This window comes from Oncorhynchus mykiss, chromosome 1 (genome assembly GCF_057628025.1).
Source record: "Oncorhynchus mykiss isolate SJ-2025 chromosome 1, ASM5762802v1, whole genome shotgun sequence".
Taxonomy (NCBI): Eukaryota; Metazoa; Chordata; class Actinopteri; order Salmoniformes; family Salmonidae; genus Oncorhynchus; species Oncorhynchus mykiss.
Window position 1 is genome coordinate 1,911,837 of NC_143022.1, and position 27,055 is coordinate 1,938,891.

Consider the following 27,055-nt stretch of genomic DNA (forward strand, 5'->3'; position numbering starts at 1 on the left):
TATAATATGACAGACCAGCTAGATCAACTGTCTCTATTATAAAATGAAAGACAAGCTAGATCTACTGTCTATTATAATATGACAGAGCAGCTAGATCTACTGTCTCTATTATATTATGACAGACCAGTTAGATCTACTGTCTCTGTTATATTATGACAGACCAGCTAGATCTACTGTCTCTATTATAATATGACAGACCAGCTAGATCTACTGTCTCTATTATACTATGACAGACCAGCTAGATCTACTGTATCTATGATATTATGACAGACCAGCTACATCTACTGTCTCTATTATATTATGACAGATCAGCTAGATCAACTGTTCCTATTATAATATGACAGACCAGCTAGATCTACTGTCTCTATTATAATATGACGGACCAGCTAGATCTACTGTCTCTATGATATTATGACAGATCAGCTACATCTACTGTCTCTATTATATTATGACAGATCAGCTAGATCAACTGTTCCTATTATAATATGACAGACCAGCTAGATCTACTGTCTCTATTATAATATGACAGACCAGCTACATCTACTGTCGCTATTATATTATGACAAACCAGCTAGATCTACTGTCTCTATTATATTATGACATACCAGCTAGATCTATTGTCTCTATTATATTATGACATACCAGCTAGATCTATTGTCTCTATTATAATATGACAGACCAGCTAGATCAACTGTCTCTATTATAAAATGAAAGACAAGCTAGATCTACTGTCTATTATAATATGACAGAGCAGCTAGATCTACTGTCTCTATTATAATATGACAGACCAGTTAGATCTACTGTCTCTGTTATATTATGACAGACCAGCTAGATCTACTGTCTCTATTATAATATGACAGACCAGCTAGATCTACTGTCTCTATTATACTATGACAGACCAGCTAGATCTACTGTATCTATGATATTATGACAGACCAGCTACATCTACTGTCTCTATTATATTATGACAGATCAGCTAGATCAACTGTTCCTATTATAATATGACAGACCAGCTAGATCTACTGTCTCTATTATAATATGACAGACCAGCTAGATCTATTGTATCTGTTATATTATGACAGACCAGCTAGATATACTGTCTCTATTATAGTATGACAGACCAGCTAGATCTACTGTCTCTATTATAATATGACAGACCAGCTAGATCTACTGTCGCTATTATATTATGACAGACCAGCTAGATCTACTGTCTATATTATATTATGACAGACCAGCCAGATCTATTGTCTATATTATAATATGACAGACCAGCTAGATCTACTGTCTCTGTTATATTATGACAGACCAGCTAGATCTACTGTTCTAATATAATATGACAGACCAGCTAGATCTACTGTCTCTATTATAATATGACAGACCAGCTAGATCTAGTGTCTTTATTATAATATGACAGACCAGCTAGATCTACTGTCTCTAGTATATTATGACAGACCAGCTAGATCTACTGTCTCTGTTATATTATGACAGACCAGCTAGATCTACTGTCTCTATTATAATATGACAGACCAGCTAGATCTACTGTCTCTATTATAGTTTGACGGACCAGCTAGATCTACTGTCTCTATGATGTTATGACAGACCAGCTAGATCTACTGTCTCTATTATATTATGACAGACCAGCTAGATCTACTGTCTCTATGATATTATGACAGATCAGCTAGATCAACTGTCTCTATGATGTTATGACAGATCAGCTACATCTACTGTCTCTATTATATTATGACAGATCAGCTAGATCAACTGTTCCTATTATAATATGACAGACCAGCTAGATCTACTGTCTCTATTATATTATGACAGACCAGCTAGATCTACTGTCTCTATGATATTATGACAGACCAGCTAGATCTACGGTCTCTATTATATTATGACAGACCAGCTAGATCTACTGTCTCTATTATATTATGACAGACAAGCTAGATCTACTGTCTCTATGATATTATGACAGACCAGCTAGATCTACTGTCTCTATGATATTATGACAGATCAGCTAGATCAACTGTCTCTATGATATTATGACAGACCAGCTATATCTACTGTCTCTGTTATATTTTGACAGACCATCTAGATCAACAGTCTCTATGATATTATGACAGACCAGCTAGATCTACTGTCTCTATTATATTTTGACAGACCAGCTAGATCAACTGTTCCTATTACAATATGACAGACCAGCTAGATCTACTGTCGCTATTATATTATGACAGACCAGCTAGATCTACTGTCTTTATTATATTATGACAGATCAGCTAGATCAACTGTTCCTATTATAATATGACAGACCAGCTAGATCTACTGTCTCTATTATAATATGACAGACCAGCTAGATCTACTGTCGCTATTATATTATGACAGACCAGCTAGATCTACTGTCTCTATTATATTATGACATACCAGCTAGATCTATTGTCTCTATTATAATATGACGGACCAGCTAGATCAACTGTCTCTATTATAAAATGACAGACAAGCTAGATCTACTGTCTTTATTATAATATGTCAGAGCAGCTAGATCTACTGTCTCTATTATCATATGACAGACCAGCTAGATCTACTGTCTCTATTATAATATGACAGACCAGCTAGATCTACTGTCTCTATGATATTATGACAGACCAGCTACATCTACTGTCTCTATTATATTATGACAGATCATCTAGATCAACTGTTCCTATTATAATATGACAGACCAGCTAGATCTACTGTCTCTATTATAATATGACAGACCAGCTAGATCAACTGTCTCAATTATAAAATGACAGACAAGCTAGATCTACTGTCTTTATTATAATATGACAGAGCAGCTAGATCTACTGTCTCTATTATAATATGACAGATCAGCTAGATCAACTGTTCCTATTATAATATGACAGATCAGCTAGATCAACTGTTCCTATTATAATATGACAGACCAGCTAGATCTACTGTCTCTATTATATTATGACAGACCAGCTAGATCTACTGTCTCTATGATATTATGACAGACCAGCTAGATCTACGGTCTCTATTATATTATGACAGACCAGCTAGATCTACTGTCTCTATTATATTATGACAGACAAGCTAGATCTACTGTCTCTATGATATTATGACAGACCAGCTAGATCTACTGTCTCTATGATATTATGACAGATCAGCTAGATCAACTGTCTCTATGATATTATGACAGACCAGCTATATCTACTGTCTCTGTTATATTTTGACAGACCATCTAGATCAACAGTCTCTATGATATTATGACAGACCAGCTAGATCTACTGTCTCTATTATATTTTGACAGACCAGCTAGATCAACTGTTCCTATTACAATATGACAGACCAGCTAGATCTACTGTCGCTATTATATTATGACAGACCAGCTAGATCTACTGTCTTTATTATATTATGACAGATCAGCTAGATCAACTGTTCCTATTATAATATGACAGACCAGCTAGATCTACTGTCTCTATTATAATATGACAGACCAGCTAGATCTACTGTCGCTATTATATTATGACAGACCAGCTAGATCTACTGTCTCTATTATATTATGACATACCAGCTAGATCTATTGTCTCTATTATAATATGACGGACCAGCTAGATCAACTGTCTCTATTATAAAATGACAGACAAGCTAGATCTACTGTCTTTATTATAATATGTCAGAGCAGCTAGATCTACTGTCTCTATTATCATATGACAGACCAGCTAGATCTACTGTCTCTATTATAATATGACAGACCAGCTAGATCTACTGTCTCTATGATATTATGACAGACCAGCTACATCTACTGTCTCTATTATATTATGACAGATCATCTAGATCTACTGTCTCTATTATAATATGACAGACCAGCTAGATCAACTGTCTCAATTATAAAATGACAGACAAGCTAGATCTACTGTCTTTATTATAATATGACAGAGCAGCTAGATCTACTGTCTCTATTATAATATGACAGATCAGCTAGATCAACTGTTCCTATTATAATATGACAGACCAGCTAGATCTACTGTCTCTATTATAATATGACAGACCAGCTAGATCTACTGTCTCTGTTATATTATGACAGACCAGCTAGATCTACTGTCTCTATTATAATATGACAGACCAGCTAGATCTACTGTCTCTATTATAATATGACAGACCAGCTAGATCTACTGTCTCTATTATAATATGACAGACCAGCTAGATCAACTGTCTCAATTATAAAATGACAGACAAGCTAGATCTACTGTCTTTATTATAATATGACAGAGCAGCTAGATCTACTGTCTCTATTATAATATGACAGATCAGCTAGATCAACTGTTCCTATTATAATATGACAGACCAGCTAGATCTACTGTCTCTATTATAATATGACAGACCAGCTAGATCTACTGTCTCTGTTATATTATGACAGACCAGCTAGATCTACTGTCTCTATTATAATATGACAGACCAGCTAGATCTACTGTCTCTATTATAATATGACAGACCAGCTATATCAACTGTCTCTATTATAATATGACAGACCAGCTAGATCTACTGCCTCTATTATATTTTGACAGACCAGCTAGATCAACTGTTCCTATTACAATATGACAGACCAGCTAGATCTAGTGTCTTTATTATATTATGACAGACCAGCTAGATCTACTGTCTTTATTCTATTATGACAGATCAGCTAGATCTACTGTCGCTATTATATTATGACAGACCAGCTAGACCTACTGTCTCTATTATATTATGACATACCAGCTAGATCTACTGTCTCTATTATAATATGACGGACCAGCTAGATCTACTGTCTCTATGATATTATGACAGATCAGCTACATCTACTGTCTCTATTATATTATGACAGATCAGCTAGATCAACTGTTCCTATTATAATATGACAGACCAGCTAGATCTACTGTCTCTATTATAATATGACAGACCAGCTACATCTACTGTCGCTATTATATTATGACAAACCAGCTAGATCTACTGTCTCTATTATATTATGACATACCAGCTAGATCTATTGTCTCTATTATATTATGACATACCAGCTAGATCTATTGTCTCTATTGTAATATGACAGACCAGCTAGATCAACTGTCTCTATTATAAAATGAAAGACAAGCTAGATCTACTGTCTATTATAATATGACAGAGCAGCTAGATCTACTGTCTCTATTATAATATGACAGACCAGTTAGATCTACTGTCTCTGTTATATTATGACAGACCAGCTAGATCTACTGTCTCTATTATAATATGACAGACCAGCTAGATCTACTGTCTCTATTATACTATGACAGACCAGCTAGATCTACTGTATCTATGATATTATGACAGACCAGCTAGATCTACTGTCTCTATTATATTTTGACAGATCAGCTAGATCAACTGTTCCTATTATAATATGACAGACCAGCTAGATCTACTGTCTCTATTATAATATGACAGACCAGCTAGATCTATTGTATCTGTTATATTATGACAGACCAGCTAGATATACTGTCTCTATTATAGTATGACAGACCAGCTAGATCTACTGTCTCTATTATAATATGACAGACCAGCTAGATCTACTGTCGCTATTATATTATGACAGACCAGCTAGATCTACTCTCTATATTATATTATGACAGACCAGCCAGATCTATTGTCTATATTATAATATGACAGACCAGCTAGATCTACTGTCTCTATTATACTATGACAGACCAGCTAGATCTACTGTCTCTATTATAATGTGACAGACCAGGTAGATCTACTGGCTCTATTATATTATGACAGACCAGCTAGATCTACTGTCTCTATGTCTCTATTATATTATGACACACCAGCTAAATCTACTGTCTCTATTATAATATGACAGACCAGGTAGATCTACTGTCTGTATTATAATTCGACAGACCAGCTAGATCTACTGTTTCTATTATATGACAGACCAGCTAGATATACTGTCTCTATTATACTATGACAGACCAGCTAGATCTACTGTCTCTATTATAATATGACAGACCAGGTAGATCTACTGGCTCTGTTGTATTATGACAGACCAGCTAGATCTACTGTCTCTATTATATTATGACAGACCAGCTAGATCTACTGTCTCTATGTCTCTATTATATTATGACAAACCAGCTAAATCTACAGTCTCTATTATAATATGACAGACCAGCTAGATATACTGTCTCTATTATACTATGACAGACCATTTAGATTTACTGTCTCTATTATAATATGACAGACCAGGTAGATCTACTGTCTCTATAATATTATGACAGACCATTTAGATTATACTGTCTCTCTTATAATTTGACATACCAGGTAGATCTAATGTCTCTGTTATAATATGACAGACCAGCTAGATCTGCTGTCTCTATTATATTATGACAGACCAGCTAGATCTACTGTCTCTATTGTACTATGACATAACAGCTAGATATCCTGCTCTATTATAATTTGACAGACCAGCTAGAACTACTGTCTCTGTTATAATATGATAGGCCAGCTAGATCTACTCCCTGTTTTCTATTATGACAGTCCAGCTAGATCTATTGTCTCTATTGTAATATGACAGACCAGCTTGATCTACTGTCTCTATTATATTATGACAGAGCAGCTAGATCTACTGTCTCTATTATAATATGACAGGCCAGGTCGATATACTGCCTCTATTATGCTGTGACAGACCAGCTAGATATACTGTCTCTATTATGCTATGACAGACCAGCTGGATCTACTGTCTCTATTATAATATGACACCAGCTGGATCTACTGTCTCTATTATTATATGACAGACCAGCTAGATCTACTGTCTCTATTATATTATGACAGACCAGCTATATCTACTGTCTCTATTATAATATGACACAAGCTAGATCTACTGTCTCTATGTGTCTACTATATTATGAGAGACCAGCTAGATCTACTGTCTCTATTATAATATGACAGACCAGGTAGATCTACTGTCTCTATTATAATATGACAGACCAGCTAGATCTACTGTCTCTATTGTATTATGACAGACCAGCTAGATCTACTGTCTGTATTATAATTCGACAGACCAGCTAGATCTACTGTTTCTATTATATGACAGACCAGCTAGATATACTGTCTCTATTAGACTATGACAGACCAGCTAGATCTACTGTCTCTATTATAATATGACAGACCAGGTAGATCTACTGGCTCTATTATATTATGACAGACCAGCTAGATCTACTGTCTCTATTGTACTATGACATCCCAGCTAGATCTACTGTCTCTATTATATTATGACAGACCATTTAGATTATACTGTCTCTATTATAATTTGACATACCAGGTAGATCTAATGTCTCTGTTATAATATGACAGACCAGCTCGATCTGCTGTCTCTATTATATTATGACAGACCAGCTAGATCTACTGTCTCTATTGTACTATGACATACCAGCTAGATATACTGTCTCTATTATAATTTGACAGACCAGCTACATCTACTGTCTCTGTTATAATATGACAGGCCAGCTAGATCTACTCCCTGTTTTCTATTATGACAGACCAGCTAGATCTACTGTCTCTATTATAATATGACAGACCAGGTAGATCTACTGTCTCTATTATAATATGAGAGACCATTTAGATAATACTGTCTCTCTTATAATTTGACATACCAGGTAGATCTAATGTCTCTGTTATAATATGACAGACCAGCTAGATCTGCTGTCTCTATTATATTATGACAGACCAGCTAGATCTACTGTCTCTATTATATTATGACATAACAGCTAAATCTACTGTCTCTATGCCTCTATTATATTATGACAGACCAGCTAGATCTACTGTCTCTTTGTTTCTATTATATTATGACAAACCAGCTAAATCTACTGTCTCTATTATAATATGACAGACCAGGTAGATCTACTGTCTGTATTATAATTCGACACACCAGCTAGATCTACTGTTTTTGTTATATGACAGACCAGCTAGATATACTGGCTCTATTATATTATGACAGACCAGCTAGATCTACTGTCTCTATTGTACTATGACATCCCAGCTAGATCTACTGTCTCTATTATATTATGACATACCATTTAGATTATACTGTCTCTATTATAATTTGACATACCAGGTAGATCTAATGTCTCTGTTATAATATGACAGGCCAGCTAGATCTACTCCCTGTTTTCTATTATGACAGACCAGCTAGATCAACTGTCTCTATTGTATCATGACAGACCAGCTAGATCTACTGTCTCTATTAAATTATGACAGACCAGCTAGATCTACTGTCTCTATTATATAATGACAGACCAGCTAGATCTACTGTCTCTATGTCTCTATTATATTATGACACACCAGCTAGATCTACTGTCTCTATTACAATATGACAGACCAGGTAGATGTACTGTCTGTATTATAATTCGACAGACCAGCTAGATCTACTGTTTCTATTATATGACAGACCAGCTAGATATACTGTCTCTGTTATAATATGACAGACCAGCTAGATCTACTGTCTCTATTATAATATGACAGACCAGGTAGATCTACTGGCTCTGTTATATTATGACAGACCAGCTAGATCTACTGTCTCTATTATATTATGACAGACCAGCTAGATCTACTGTCTCTATGTCTCTATTATATTATGACAAACCAGCTAAATCTACTGTCTCTATTATAATATGACAGACCAGCTAGATATACTGTCTCTATTATACTATGACAGACCAGCCAGATTTACTGTCTCTATTATAATATGACAGACCAGGTAGATCTACTGTCTCTATTATATTATGACAGACCATTTAGATTATACTGTCTCTCTTATAATTTGACATACCAGGTAGATCTAATGTCTCTGTTATAATATGACAGACCAGCTAGATCTGCTGTCTCTATTATATTATGACAGACCAGCTAGATCTACTGTCTCTATTGTACTATGACATAACAGCTAGATATCCTGCTCTATTATAATATGACAGGCCAGCTAGATCTACTCCCTGTTTTCTATTTTGACAGTCCAGCTAGACCTATTGTCTCTATTATAATATGACAGACCAGCTAGATCTACTGTCTCTATTATATTATGACAGAGCAGCTAGATCTACTGTCTCTATTATGCTATGACAGACCAGCTAGATCTACTGTCTCTATTATAATATGACAGGCCAGGTCGATATACTGTCTCTATTATGCTGTGACAGACCAGCTAGATCTACTGTCTCTATTATAATTTGACAGACCAGCTAGATATACTGTCTCTATTATGCTATGACAGACCAACTAGATCTACTGTCTCTATTATAATATGACACCAGCTAGATCTACTGTCTCTATTATTATATGACAGACCAGCTAGATCTACTGTCTCTATTATATTATGACAGACCAGCTATATCTACTGTCTCTATTATAATATGACACAAGCTAGATCTACTGTCTCTATCTGTCTACTATATTATGAGAGACCAGCTAGATCTACTGTCTCTATTATAATATGACAGACCAGGTAGATCTACTGTCTCTATTATAATATGACAGACCAGCTAAATCTACTGTCTCTATTGTATTATGACAGACCAGCTAGATCTACTGTCTCTATTATAATATGACACCAGCTACATCTACTGTCTCTATTATTATATGACAGACCAGCTAGATCTACTGTCTATTATATTATGACAGACCAGCTAGATTTACTGTCTCTATTATAATATGACACCAGCTAGATCTACTGTCTCTATGTGTCTACTATATTATGAGAGACCAGCTAGATCTACTGTCTCTATTATAATATGACAGACCAGGTAGATCTACTGTCTCTATTATAATATGACAGACCAGCTAGATCTACTGTCTCTATTGTATTATGACAGACCAGCTAGATCAACTGTCTCTATTGTACTATGACAGACCAGCTATATCTACTGTCTCTATTATAATATGACAGACCAGCTAGATCTACTGTATCTATGTATCTATTATAATATGACAGACCAGCTAGATCTACTGTCTCTATTGTATTATGACAGACCAGCTTGATATACTGTCTCTATTGTACTATGACATACCAGCTAGATCTACTGTCTCTATTATAATATGACAGGCCAGCTAGATATACTGTCTCTATTATACTATGACAGACCAGCTAGATCTACTGTCTCTGTTATATTATGACAGACCAGCTAGATCTACTGTCTCTATTATAATATGACAGACCAGCTAGATCTACTGTCTCTATTATAATATGACAGACCAGCTAGATCTACTGTCTCTATTATAATTTTACAGACCAGCTAGATCTACTGTCTCTATTATAATATGACACCAGCTAGATCTACTGTCTCTATTATAATATGACAGACCAGCTAGATCTACTGTCTCTATTATGTTATGACAGATTAGCTAGATCTACTGTCTCTATTATGTTATGACAGATTAGCTAGATCTACTGTCTCTATTATATTATGACAGACCAGCTAGATCTACTGTCTCTGTTATAATATGACAGGCCAGCTAGATCTACTCCCTGTTTTCAATTATGACATACCAGCTAGATATACGGTCTCTATTATAATTTGACAGACCAGCTAGATCTACTGTCTCTGTTATAATATGACAGGCCAGCTAGATCTACTCCCTGTTTTCTATTATGACAGACCAGCTAGATCAACTGTCTCTATTGTATTATGACAGACCAGCTAGATCAAGTGTCTCTATTGTACTATGACAGACCAGCTATATCTACTGTCTCTATTATATTATGACAGACCAGCTAGATCTAATGTCTCTATGTCTCTATTATATTATGACACACCAGCTAAATCTACTGTCTCTATTATAATATGACAGACCAGGTAGATCTACTGTCTGTATTATAATTCGACACACCAGCTAGATCTACTGTTTTTGTTATATGACAGACCAGCTAGATATACTGGCTCTATTATATTATGACAGACCAGCTAGATCTACTGTCTCTATTGTACTATGACATCCCAGCTAGATCTACTGTCTCTATTATATTATGACATACCATTTAGATTATACTGTCTCTATTATAATTTGACATACCAGGTAGATCTAATGTCTCTGTTATAATATGACAGGCCAGCTAGATCTACTCCCTGTTTTCTATTATGACAGACCAGCTAGATCAACTGTCTCTATTGTATCATGACAGACCAGCTAGATCTACTGTCTCTATTAAATTATGACAGACCAGCTAGATCTACTGTCTCTATTATATAATGACAGACCAGCTAGATCTACTGTCTCTATGTCTCTATTATATTATGACACACCAGCTAGATCTACTGTCTCTATTACAATATGACAGACCAGGTAGATGTACTGTCTGTATTATAATTCGACAGACCAGCTAGATCTACTGTTTCTATTATATGACAGACCAGCTAGATATACTGTCTCTGTTATAATATGACAGACCAGCTAGATCTACTGTCTCTATTATAATATGACAGACCAGGTAGATCTACTGGCTCTGTTATATTATGACAGACCAGCTAGATCTACTGTCTCTATTATATTATGACAGACCAGCTAGATCTACTGTCTCTATGTCTCTATTATATTATGACAAACCAGCTAAATCTACTGTCTCTATTATAATATGACAGACCAGCTAGATATACTGTCTCTATTATACTATGACAGACCAGCCAGATTTACTGTCTCTATTATAATATGACAGACCAGGTAGATCTACTGTCTCTATTATATTATGACAGACCATTTAGATTATACTGTCTCTCTTATAATTTGACATACCAGGTAGATCTAATGTCTCTGTTATAATATGACAGACCAGCTAGATCTGCTGTCTCTATTATATTATGACAGACCAGCTAGATCTACTGTCTCTATTGTACTATGACATAACAGCTAGATATCCTGCTCTATTATAATATGACAGGCCAGCTAGATCTACTCCCTGTTTTCTATTTTGACAGTCCAGCTAGACCTATTGTCTCTATTATAATATGACAGACCAGCTAGATCTACTGTCTCTATTATATTATGACAGAGCAGCTAGATCTACTGTCTCTATTATGCTATGACAGACCAGCTAGATCTACTGTCTCTATTATAATATGACAGGCCAGGTCGATATACTGTCTCTATTATGCTGTGACAGACCAGCTAGATCTACTGTCTCTATTATAATTTGACAGACCAGCTAGATATACTGTCTCTATTATGCTATGACAGACCAACTAGATCTACTGTCTCTATTATAATATGACACCAGCTAGATCTACTGTCTCTATTATTATATGACAGACCAGCTAGATCTACTGTCTCTATTATATTATGACAGACCAGCTATATCTACTGTCTCTATTATAATATGACACAAGCTAGATCTACTGTCTCTATCTGTCTACTATATTATGAGAGACCAGCTAGATCTACTGTCTCTATTATAATATGACAGACCAGGTAGATCTACTGTCTCTATTATAATATGACAGACCAGCTAAATCTACTGTCTCTATTGTATTATGACAGACCAGCTAGATCTACTGTCTCTATTATAATATGACACCAGCTACATCTACTGTCTCTATTATTATATGACAGACCAGCTAGATCTACTGTCTATTATATTATGACAGACCAGCTAGATTTACTGTCTCTATTATAATATGACACCAGCTAGATCTACTGTCTCTATGTGTCTACTATATTATGAGAGACCAGCTAGATCTACTGTCTCTATTATAATATGACAGACCAGGTAGATCTACTGTCTCTATTATAATATGACAGACCAGCTAGATCTACTGTCTCTATTGTATTATGACAGACCAGCTAGATCAACTGTCTCTATTGTACTATGACAGACCAGCTATATCTACTGTCTCTATTATAATATGACAGACCAGCTAGATCTACTGTATCTATGTATCTATTATAATATGACAGACCAGCTAGATCTACTGTCTCTATTGTATTATGACAGACCAGCTTGATATACTGTCTCTATTGTACTATGACATACCAGCTAGATCTACTGTCTCTATTATAATATGACAGGCCAGCTAGATATACTGTCTCTATTATACTATGACAGACCAGCTAGATCTACTGTCTCTGTTATATTATGACAGACCAGCTAGATCTACTGTCTCTATTATAATATGACAGACCAGCTAGATCTACTGTCTCTATTATAATATGACAGACCAGCTAGATCTACTGTCTCTATTATAATTTTACAGACCAGCTAGATCTACTGTCTCTATTATAATATGACACCAGCTAGATCTACTGTCTCTATTATAATATGACAGACCAGCTAGATCTACTGTCTCTATTATGTTATGACAGATTAGCTAGATCTACTGTCTCTATTATGTTATGACAGATTAGCTAGATCTACTGTCTCTATTATATTATGACAGACCAGCTAGATCTACTGTCTCTGTTATAATATGACAGGCCAGCTAGATCTACTCCCTGTTTTCAATTATGACATACCAGCTAGATATACGGTCTCTATTATAATTTGACAGACCAGCTAGATCTACTGTCTCTGTTATAATATGACAGGCCAGCTAGATCTACTCCCTGTTTTCTATTATGACAGACCAGCTAGATCAACTGTCTCTATTGTATTATGACAGACCAGCTAGATCAAGTGTCTCTATTGTACTATGACAGACCAGCTATATCTACTGTCTCTATTATATTATGACAGACCAGCTAGATCTAATGTCTCTATGTCTCTATTATATTATGACACACCAGCTAAATCTACTGTCTCTATTATAATATGACAGACCAGGTAGATCTACTGTCTGTATTATAATTCGACAGACCAGCTAGATCTACTGTTTCTATTATATGACAGACCAGCTAGATATACTGTCTCTATTATACTATGACAGACCAGCTAAATCTACTGTCTCTATTATAATATGACAGACCAGCTAGATATACTGTCTCTATTATACTATGACAGACCAGCCAGATTTACTGTCTCTATTATAATATGACAGACCAGGTAGATCTACTGTCTCTATTATATTATGACAGACCATTTAGATTATACTGTCTCTCTTATAATTTGACATACCAGGTAGATCTAATGTCTCTGTTATAATATGACAGACCAGCTAGATCTGCTGTCTCTATTATATTATGACAGACCAGCTAGATCTACTGTCTCTATTGTACTATGACATAACAGCTAGATATCCTGCTCTATTATAATATGACAGGCCAGCTAGATCTACTCCCTGTTTTCTATTTTGACAGTCCAGCTAGACCTATTGTCTCTATTATAATATGACAGACCAGCTAGATCTACTGTCTCTATTATATTATGACAGAGCAGCTAGATCTACTGTCTCTATTATGCTATGACAGACCAGCTAGATCTACTGTCTCTATTATAATATGACAGGCCAGGTCGATATACTGTCTCTATTATGCTGTGACAGACCAGCTAGATCTACTGTCTCTATTATAATTTGACAGACCAGCTAGATATACTGTCTCTATTATGCTATGACAGACCAACTAGATCTACTGTCTCTATTATAATATGACACAAGCTAGATCTACTGTCTCTATCTGTCTACTATATTATGAGAGACCAGCTAGATCTACTGTCTCTATTATAATATGACAGACCAGGTAGATCTACTGTCTCTATTATAATATGACAGACCAGCTAAATCTACTGTCTCTATTGTATTATGACAGACCAGCTAGATCTACTGTCTCTATTATAATATGACACCAGCTACATCTACTGTCTCTATTATTATATGACAGACCAGCTAGATCTACTGTCTATTATATTATGACAGACCAGCTAGATTTACTGTCTCTATTATAATATGACACCAGCTAGATCTACTGTCTCTATGTGTCTACTATATTATGAGAGACCAGCTAGATCTACTGTCTCTATTATAATATGACAGACCAGGTAGATCTACTGTCTCTATTATAATATGACAGACCAGCTAGATCTACTGTCTCTATTGTATTATGACAGACCAGCTAGATCAACTGTCTCTATTGTACTATGACAGACCAGCTATATCTACTGTCTCTATTATAATATGACAGACCAGCTAGATCTACTGTATCTATGTATCTATTATAATATGACAGACCAGCTAGATCTACTGTCTCTATTGTATTATGACAGACCAGCTTGATATACTGTCTCTATTGTACTATGACATACCAGCTAGATCTACTGTCTCTATTATAATATGACAGGCCAGCTAGATATACTGTCTCTATTATACTATGACAGACCAGCTAGATCTACTGTCTCTGTTATATTATGACAGACCAGCTAGATCTACTGTCTCTATTATAATATGACAGACCAGCTAGATCTACTGTCTCTATTATAATATGACAGACCAGCTAGATCTACTGTCTCTATTATAATTTTACAGACCAGCTAGATCTACTGTCTCTATTATAATATGACACCAGCTAGATCTACTGTCTCTATTATAATATGACAGACCAGCTAGATCTACTGTCTCTATTATGTTATGACAGATTAGCTAGATCTACTGTCTCTATTATGTTATGACAGATTAGCTAGATCTACTGTCTCTATTATATTATGACAGACCAGCTAGATCTACTGTCTCTGTTATAATATGACAGGCCAGCTAGATCTACTCCCTGTTTTCAATTATGACATACCAGCTAGATATACGGTCTCTATTATAATTTGACAGACCAGCTAGATCTACTGTCTCTGTTATAATATGACAGGCCAGCTAGATCTACTCCCTGTTTTCTATTATGACAGACCAGCTAGATCAACTGTCTCTATTGTATTATGACAGACCAGCTAGATCAAGTGTCTCTATTGTACTATGACAGACCAGCTATATCTACTGTCTCTATTATATTATGACAGACCAGCTAGATCTACTGTCTCTATGTCTCTATTATATTATGACACACCAGCTAAATCTACTGTCTCTATTATAATATGACAGACCAGGTAGATCTACTGTCTGTATTATAATTCGACAGACCAGCTAGATCTACTGTTTCTATTATATGACAGACCAGCTAGATATACTGTCTCTATTATACTATGACAGACCAGCTAGATCTACTGTCTCTATTATAATATGACATACCAGGTAGATCTACTGGCTCTATTAAATTATGACAGACCAGCTAGATCTACTGTCTCTATTGTACTATGACATCCCAGCTAGATCTACTGTCTCTATTATATTATGACAGACCATTTAGATTATACTGTCTCTATTATAATTTGACATACCAGGTAGATCTAATGTCTCTGTTATAATATGACAGACCAGCTAGATCTGCTGTCTCTATTATATTATGACAGACCAGCTAGATCTACTGTCTCTATTATAATTTGACAGACCAGCTAGATCTACTGTCTCTGTTTTAATATGACAGTTCAGCTAGATCTACTCCCTGTTTTCTATTATGGCAGACCAGCTAGATCTACTGTCTCTATTATAATATGACAGACCAGCTAGATCTACTGTCTCTATTATATTATGACAGAGCAGCTAGATCTACTGTCTCTATTGTATTATGACAGACCAGCTTGATATACTGTCTCTATTGTACTATGACATACCAGCTAGATCTACTGTCTCTAATATAATACGACAGGCCAGCTAGATATACTGTCTCTATTATAATATGACAGACCAGCTAGATCTACTGTCTCTATTATAATATGACAGACCAGGTAGATCTAATGTCTCTATTATAATATGACAGAGCATGTAGATCCACTGTCTCTATTATAATTTTACAGACCAGCTAGATCTACTGTCTCTATTATAATATGACACCAGCTAGATCTACTGTCTCTATTATAATATGACAGACCAGCTAGATCTACTGTCTCTATTATATTATGACAGATTAGCTAGATCTACTGTCTCTATATTATGACAGACCAGCTAGATCTAATGTCTCTATTATAATATGACATACCAGTTAGATCTACTGTATCTATTATAATATGACACCAGCTAGATCTACTGTCTCTATTATAATATGACAGACCAGCTAGATCTACTGTAGCTATTATATTATGACAGACCAGCTAGATCTACTGTCTTTATTATATTATGACAGACCAGCTAGATCTACTGTCTCTATGTCTCTATTATATTATGACAGACCAGCTAGATCTACAGTCTCTATTATAATATGACAGATCAGGTAGATCTACTGTCTCTATTATAATATGACAGACCAGCTAGATCAACTGTCTCTATTGTATTATGACAGACCAGCTAGATCAACTGTCGCTATTGTACTATGACAGACCAGCTAGATCTGCTGTCTCTATTATACTATGATTGACCAGGTAGCTCTACTCGCTCTGTTATATTATGACAGACCAGCTAGATCTACTGTCTCTATTATATTATGACAGACCAGCTAGATCTACTGTCTCTATGTCTGTCTTATATTATGACAAACCAGCTAAATCTACTGTCTCTATTATAATATGAAAGACCATCTAGATATACTGTCTCTATTATACTATGACAGACCAGCTAGATCTACTGTCTCTATTATAATTTGACAGACCAGCTACATCTACTGTCTCTGTTATAATATGACAGGCCAGCTAGATCTACTCCCTGTTTTCTATTATGACAGACCAGCTAGATCTACTGTCTCTATTATAATATGACAGACCAGGTAGATCTACTGTCTCTATTATAATATGAGAGACCATTTAGATAATACTGTCTCTCTTATAATTTGACATACCAGGTAGATCTAATGTCTCTGTTATAATATGACAGACCAGCTAGATCTGCTGTCTCTATTATATTATGACAGACCAGCTAGATCTACTGTCTCTATTATATTATGACATAACAGCTAAATCTACTGTCTCTATGCCTCTATTATATTATGACAGACCAGCTAGATCTACTGTCTCTTTGTTTCTATTATATTATGACAAACCAGCTAAATCTACTGTCTCTATTATAATATGACAGACCAGGTAGATCTACTGTCTGTATTATAATTCGACACACCAGCTAGATCTACTGTTTTTGTTATATGACAGACCAGCTAGATATACTGGCTCTATTATATTATGACAGACCAGCTAGATCTACTGTCTCTATTGTACTATGACATCCCAGCTAGATCTACTGTCTCTATTATATTATGACATACCATTTAGATTATACTGTCTCTATTATAATTTGACATACCAGGTAGATCTAATGTCTCTGTTATAATATGACAGGCCAGCTAGATCTACTCCCTGTTTTCTATTATGACAGACCAGCTAGATCAACTGTCTCTATTGTATCATGACAGACCAGCTAGATCTACTGTCTCTATTAAATTATGACAGACCAGCTAGATCTACTGTCTCTATTATATTATGACAGACCAGCTAGATCTACTGTCTCTATGTCTCTATTATATTATGACACACCAGCTAGATCTACTGTCTCTATTACAATATGACAGACCAGGTAGATGTACTGTCTGTATTATAATTCGACAGACCAGCTAGATCTACTGTTTCTATTATATGACAGACCAGCTAGATATACTGTCTCTGTTACAATATGACAGACCAGCTAGATCTACTGTCTCTATTATAATATGACAGACCAGGTAGATCTACTGGCTCTGTTATATTATGACAGACCAGCTAGATCTACTGTCTCTATTATATTATGACAGACCAGCTAGATCTACTGTCTCTATGTCTCTATTATATTATGACAAACCAGCTAAATCTACTGTCTCTATTATAATATGACAGACCAGCTAGATATACTGTCTCTATTATACTATGACAGACCAGCCAGATTTACTGTCTCTATTATAATATGACAGACCAGGTAGATCTACTGTCTCTATTATATTATGACAGACCATTTAGATTATACTGTCTCTCTTATAATTTGACATACCAGGTAGATCTAATGTCTCTGTTATAATATGACAGACCAGCTAGATCTGCTGTCTCTATTATATTTTGACAGACCAGCTAGATCTACTGTCTCTATTGTACTATGACATAACAGCTAGATATCCTGCTCTATTATAATTTGACAGACCAGCTAGATCTACTGTCTCTGTTATAATATGACAGGCCAGCTAGATCTACTCCCTGTTTTCTATTTTGACAGTCCAGCTAGACCTATTGTCTCTATTATAATATGACAGACCAGCTAGATCTACTGTCTCTATTATATTATGACAGAGCAGCTAGATCTACTGTCTCTATTATGCTATGACAGACCAGCTAGATCTACTGTCTCTATTATAATATGACAGGCCAGGTCGATGTACTGTCTCTATTATGCTGTGACAGACCAGCTAGATCTACTGTCTCTATTATAATTTGACAGACCAGCTAGATATACTGTCTCTATTATGCTATGACAGACCAACTATATCTACTGTCTCTATTATAATATGACACCAGCTAGATCTACTGTCTCTATTATTATATGACAGACCAGCTAGATCTACTGTCTCTATTATATTATGACAGACCAGCTATATCTACTGTCTCTATTATAATATGACACAAGCTAGATCTACTGTCTCTATCTGTCTACTATATTATGAGAGACCAGCTAGATCTACTGTCTCTATTATAATATGACAGACCAGGTAGATCTACTGTCTCTATTATAATATGACAGACCAGCTAGATCTACTGTCTCTATTGTATTATGACAGACCAGCTAGATCTACTGTCTCTATTATAATATGACACCAGCTACATCTACTGTCTCTATTATTATATGACAGACCAGCTAGATCTACTGTCTCTATTATATTATGACAGACCAGCTAGATCTACTGTCTCTATTATAATATGACACCAGCTAGATCTACTGTCTCTATGTGTCTACTATATTATGAGAGACCAGCTAGATCTACTGTCTCTATTATAATATGACAGACCAGGTAGATCTACTGTCTCTATTATAATATGACAGACCAGCTAGATCTACTGTCTCTATTGTATTATGACAGACCAGCTAGATCAACTGTCTCTATTGTACTATGACAGACCAGCTATATCTACTGTCTCTATTATAATATGACAGACCAGCTAGATCTACTGTATCTATGTATCTATTATAATATGACAGACCAGCTAGATCTACTGTCTCTATTGTATTATGACAGACCAGCTTGATATACTGTCTCTATTGTACTATGACATACCAGCTAGATCTACTGTCTCTATTATAATATGACAGGCCAGCTAGATATACTGTCTCTATTATACTATGACAGACCAGCTAGATCTACTGTCTCTATTATATTATGACAGACCAGCTAGATCTACTGTCTCTATTATAATATGACAGACCAGCTAGATCTACTGTCTCTATTATAATTTTACAGACCAGCTAGATCTACTGTCTCTATTATAATATGACACCAGCTAGATCTACTGTCTCTATTATAATATGACAGACCAGCTAGATCTACTGTCTCTATTATGTTATGACAGATTAGCTAGATCTACTGTCTCTATTATATTATGACAGACCAGCTAGATCTACTGTCTCTGTTATAATATGACAGGCCAGCTAGATCTACTCCCTGTTTTCTATTATGACAAACCAGCTAGATATACGGTCTCTATTATAATTTGACAGACCAGCTAGATCTACTGTCTCTGTTATAATATGACAGGCCAGCTAGATCTACTCCCTGTTTTCTATTATGACAGACCAGCTAGATCAACTGTCTCTATTATAATATGACAGACCAGGTAGATCTACTGTCTCTATTATATTATGACAGACCATTTAGATTATACTGTCTCTCTTATAATTTGACATACCAGGTAGATCTAATGTCTCTGTTATAATATGACAGACCAGCTAGATCTGCTGTCTCTATTATATTTTGACAGACCAGCTAGATCTACTGTCTCTATTGTACTATGACATAACAGCTAGATATCCTGCTCTATTATAATTTGACAGACCAGCTAGATCTACTGTCTCTGTTATAATATGACAGGCCAGCTAGATCTACTCCCTGTTTTCTATTTTGACAGTCCAGCTAGACCTATTGTCTCTATTATAATATGACAGACCAGCTAGATCTACTGTCTCTATTATATTATGACAGAGCAGCTAGATCTACTGTCTCTATTATGCTATGACAGACCAGCTAGATCTACTGTCTCTATTATAATATGACAGGCCAGGTCGATGTACTGTCTCTATTATGCTGTGACAGACCAGCTAGATCTACTGTCTCTATTATAATTTGACAGACCAGCTAGATATACTGTCTCTATTATGCTATGACAGACCAACTATATCTACTGTCTCTATTATAATATGACACCAGCTAGATCTACTGTCTCTATTATTATATGACAGACCAGCTAGATCTACTGTCTCTATTATATTATGACAGACCAGCTATATCTACTGTCTCTATTATAATATGACACAAGCTAGATCTACTGTCTCTATCTGTCTACTATATTATGAGAGACCAGCTAGATCTACTGTCTCTATTATAATATGACAGACCAGGTAGATCTACTGTCTCTATTATAATATGACAGACCAGCTAGATCTACTGTCTCTATTGTATTATGACAGACCAGCTAGATCTACTGTCTCTATTATAATATGACACCAGCTACATCTACTGTCTCTATTATTATATGACAGACCAGCTAGATCTACTGTCTCTATTATATTATGACAGACCAGCTAGATCTACTGTCTCTATTATAATATGACACCAGCTAGATCTACTGTCTCTATGTGTCTACTATATTATGAGAGACCAGCTAGATCTACTGTCTCTATTATAATATGACAGACCAGGTAGATCTACTGTCTCTATTATAATATGACAGACCAGCTAGATCTACTGTCTCTATTGTATTATGACAGACCAGCTAGATCAACTCTCTCTATTGTACTATGACAGACCAGCTATATCTACTGTCTCTATTATAATATGACAGACCAGCTAGATCTACTGTATCTATGTATCTATTATAATATGACAGACCAGCTAGATCTACTGTCTCTATTGTATTATGACAGACCAGCTTGATATACTGTCTCTATTGTACTATGACATACCAGCTAGATCTACTGTCTCTATTATAATATGACAGGCCAGCTAGATATACTGTCTCTATTATACTATGACAGACCAGCTAGATCTACTGTCTCTATTATATTATGACAGACCAGCTAGATCTACTGTCTCTATTATAATATGACAGACCAGCTAGATCTACTGTCTCTATTATAATATGACAGACCAGCTAGATCTACTGTCTCTATTATAATTTTACAGACCAGCTAGATCTACTGTCTCTATTATAATATGACACCAGCTAGATCTACTGTCTCTATTATAATATGACAGACCAGCTAGATCTACTGTCTCTATTATGTTATGACAGATTAGCTAGATCTACTGTCTCTATTATATTATGACAGACCAGCTAGATCTACTGTCTCTGTTATAATATGACAGGCCAGCTAGATCTACTCCCTGTTTTCTATTATGACATACCAGCTAGATATACGGTCTCTATTATAATTTGACAGACCAGCTAGATCTACTGTCTCTGTTATAATATGACAGGCCAGCTAGATCTACTCCCTGTTTTCTATTATGACAGACCAGCTAGATCAACTGTCTCTATTGTATTATGACAGACCAGCTAGATCAAGTGTCTCTATTGTACTATGACAGACCAGCTATATCTACTGTCTCTATTATAATATGACAGACCAGGTAGATCTACTGTCTGTATTATAATTCGACAGACCAGCTAGATCTACTGTTTCTATTATATGACAGACCAGCTAGATATACTGTCTCTATTATACTATGACAGACCAGCTAGATCTACTGTCTCTATTATAATATGACATACCAGGTAGATCTACTGGCTCTATTAAATTATGACAGACCAGCTAGATCTACTGTCTCTATTGTACTATGACATCCCAGCTAGATCTACTGTCTCTATTATATTATGACAGACCATTTAGATTATACTGTCTCTATTATAATTTGACATACCAGGTAGATCTAATGTCTCTGTTATAATATGACAGACCAGCTAGATCTGCTGTCTCTATTATATTATGACAGACCAGCTAGATCTACTGTCTCTATTATAATTTGACAGACCAGCTAGATCTACTGTCTCTGTTTTAATATGACAGTTCAGCTAGATCTACTCCCTGTTTTCTATTATGGCAGACCAGCTAGATCTACTGTCTCTATTATAATATGACAGACCAGCTAGATCTACTGTCTCTATTATATTATGACAGAGCAGCTAGATCTACTGTCTCTATTGTATTATGACAGACCAGCTTGATATACTGTCTCTATTGTACTATGACATACCAGCTAGATCTACTGTCTCTAATATAATACGACAGGCCAGCTAGATATACTGTCTCTATTATAATATGACAGACCAGCTAGATCTACTGTCTCTATTATAATATGACAGACCAGGTAGATCTAATGTCTCTATTATAATATGACAGAGCATGTAGATCCACTGTCTCTATTATAATTTTACAGACCAGCTAGATCTACTGTCTCTATTATAATATGACACCAGCTAGATCTACTGTCTCTATTATAATATGACAGACCAGCTAGATCTACTGTCTCTATTATATTATGACAGATTAGCTAGATCTACTGTCTCTATATTATGACAGACCAGCTAGATCTAATGTCTCTATTATAATATGACATACCAGTTAGATCTACTGTATCTATTATAATATGACACCAGCTAGATCTACTGTCTCTATTATAATATGACAGACCAGCTAGATCTACTGTCGCTATTATATTATGACAGACCAGCTAGATCTACTGTCTTTATTATATTATGACAGACCAGCTAGATCTACTGTCTCTATGTCTCTATTATATTATGACAGACCAGCTAGATCTACAGTCTCTATTATAATATGACAGATCAGGTAGATCTACTGTCTCTATTATAATATGACAGACCAGCTAGATCAACTGTCTCTATTGTATTATGACAGACCAGCTAGATCAACTGTCGCTATTGTACTATGACAGACCAGCTAGATCTGCTGTCTCTATTATACTATGATTGACCAGGTAGCTCAACTCGGTCTGTTATATTATGACAGACCAGCTAGATCTACTGTCTCTATTATATTATGACAGACCAGCTAGATCTACTGTCTCTATGTCTGTCTTATATTATGACAAACCAGCTAAATCTACTGTCTCTATTATAATATGAAAGACCATCTAGATATACTGTCTCTATTATACTATGACAGACCAGCTAGATCTACTGTCTCTATTATAATATGACAGATCAGGTAGATCTACTGTCTCTATTATAATATGACAGACCAGCTAGATCAACTGTCTCTATTGTATTATGACAGACCAGCTAGATCAACTGTCGCTATTGTACTATGACAGACCAGCTAGATCTGCTGTCTCTATTATACTATGATTGACCAGGTAGCTCTACTCACTCTGTTATATTATGACAGACCAGCTAGATCTACTCTCTCTATTATATTATGACAGACCAGCTAGATCTACTGTCTCTATGTCTGTCTTATATTATGACAAACCAGCTAAATCTACTGTCTCTATTATAATATGAAAGACCATCTAGATATACTGTCTCTATTATACTATGACAGACCAGCTAGATCTACTGTCTCTATTATATTATGACAGAGCAGCTAGATCTACTGTCTCTATTATAATATGACAGGCCAGGTCGATATACTGTCTCTATTATAATTTGACAGACCAGCTAGATCTACTGTCTCTATTATAATATGACAGACCAGCTAGATCTACTGTCTCTATTATAATATGACACAAGCTAGATCTACTGTCTCTATTATTGAATGACAGACCAGCTAGATCTACTGTCTCTATTATATTATGACAGACCAGCTAGATCTACTGTCTCTATTATAATATGACACAAGCTAGATCTACTGTCTCTATGTGTCTACTATATTATGAGAGACCAGCTAGATCTACTGTCTCTATTATAATATGACAGACCAGCTAGATCTACTGTCTCTATTATTATATGACAGACCAGCTAGATCTACTGTCTCTATTATATTATGACAGACCAGCTAGATCTACTGTCTCTATTATAATATGACAGACCAGCTAGATCAACTGTCTCTATTGTACTATGACAGACCAGCTATATCTACTGTCTCTATTATAATATGACAGGCCAGCTAGATCTACTCCCTGTTTTCTATTATGACATACCAGCTAGATATACGGTCTCTATTATAATTTGACAGACCAGCTAGATCTACTGTCTCTGTTATAATATGACAGGCCAGCTAGATCTACTCCCTGTTTTCTATTATGACAGACCAGCTAGATCAACTGTCTCTATTGTATTATGACAGACCAGCTAGATCAACTGTCTCTATTTTACTATGACAGACCAGCTATATCTACTGTCTCTATTATATTATGACAGACCAGCTAGATCTACTGTCTCTATGTCTCTATTATATTATGACAAACCAGCTAGATCTACTGTCTCTATGTCTCAATTATATTATGACACACCAGCTATATCTACTGTCTCTATTATAATATGACAGACCAGGTAGATCTACTGTCTGTATTATAATTCGACAGACCAGCTAGATCTACTGTTTCTATTATATGACAGACCAGCTAGATATACTGTCTCTATTATAATATGACAGACCAGCTAGATCTACTGTCTCTATTATAATATGACAGACCAGGTAGATCTACTGGCTCTATTATATTATGACAGACCAGCTAGATCTACTGTCTCTATTGTACTATGACATCCCAGCTAGATCTACTGTCTCTATTATATTATGACAGACCATTTAGATTATACTATCTCTATTATAATTTGACATACCAGGTAGATCTAATGTCTCTGTTATAATATGACAGACCAGCTAGATCTACTGTCTCTATTATAATTTGACAGACCAGCTAGATCTACTGTCTCTATTATAATATGACAGACCAGCTAGATCTACTGTCTCTATTATATTATGACAGAGCAGCTAGATCTACTGTCTCTATTGTATTATGACAGAACAGCTTGATATACTGTCTCTATTGTACTATGACATACCAGCTAGATCCACTGTCTCTATTATAATTTTACAGACCAGCTAGATCTACTGTCTCTATTATAATATGACACCAGCTAGATCTACTGTCTCTATTATAATATGACAGACCAGCTAGATCTACTGTCTCTATTATAATATGACAGACCAGGTAGATCTACTGTCTCTATTATAATATGACAGACCAGCTAGATCAACTGTCTCTATTGTATTATGACAGACCAGCTAGATCAACTGTCGCTATTGTACTATGACAGACCAGCTAGATCTACTGTCTCTATTATAATATGACAGACCAGCTAGATCTACTGTCTCTATTATATTATGACAGACCAGCTAGATCTACTGTCTCTATGTCTCTATTATATTATGACAAACCAGCTAAATCTACTGTCTCTATTATAATATGACAGACCATTTAGATTATACTGTCTCTATTATACTATGACATACCAGGTAGATCTAATGTCTCTGTTATAATATGACAGACCAGCTAGATCTGCTGTCTCTATTATAATATGACAGACCAGGTAGATCTACTGTCTCTATTATAATATGACAGACCAGCTAGATCAACTGTCTCTATTGTATTATGACAGACCAGCTAGATCAACTGTCGCTATTGTACTATGACAGACCAGCTAGATCTGCTGTCTCTATTATAATATGACAGACCAGGTAGATCTACTGGCTCTGTTATATTATGACAGACCAGCTAGATCTACTGTCTCTATTATATTATGACAGACCAGCTAGATATACTGTCTCTATGTCTCTATTATATTATGACAAACCAGCTAAATCGATTATTATATTATAATATGACAGGCCAGGTCGATATACTGTCTCTATTATGCTGTGACAGA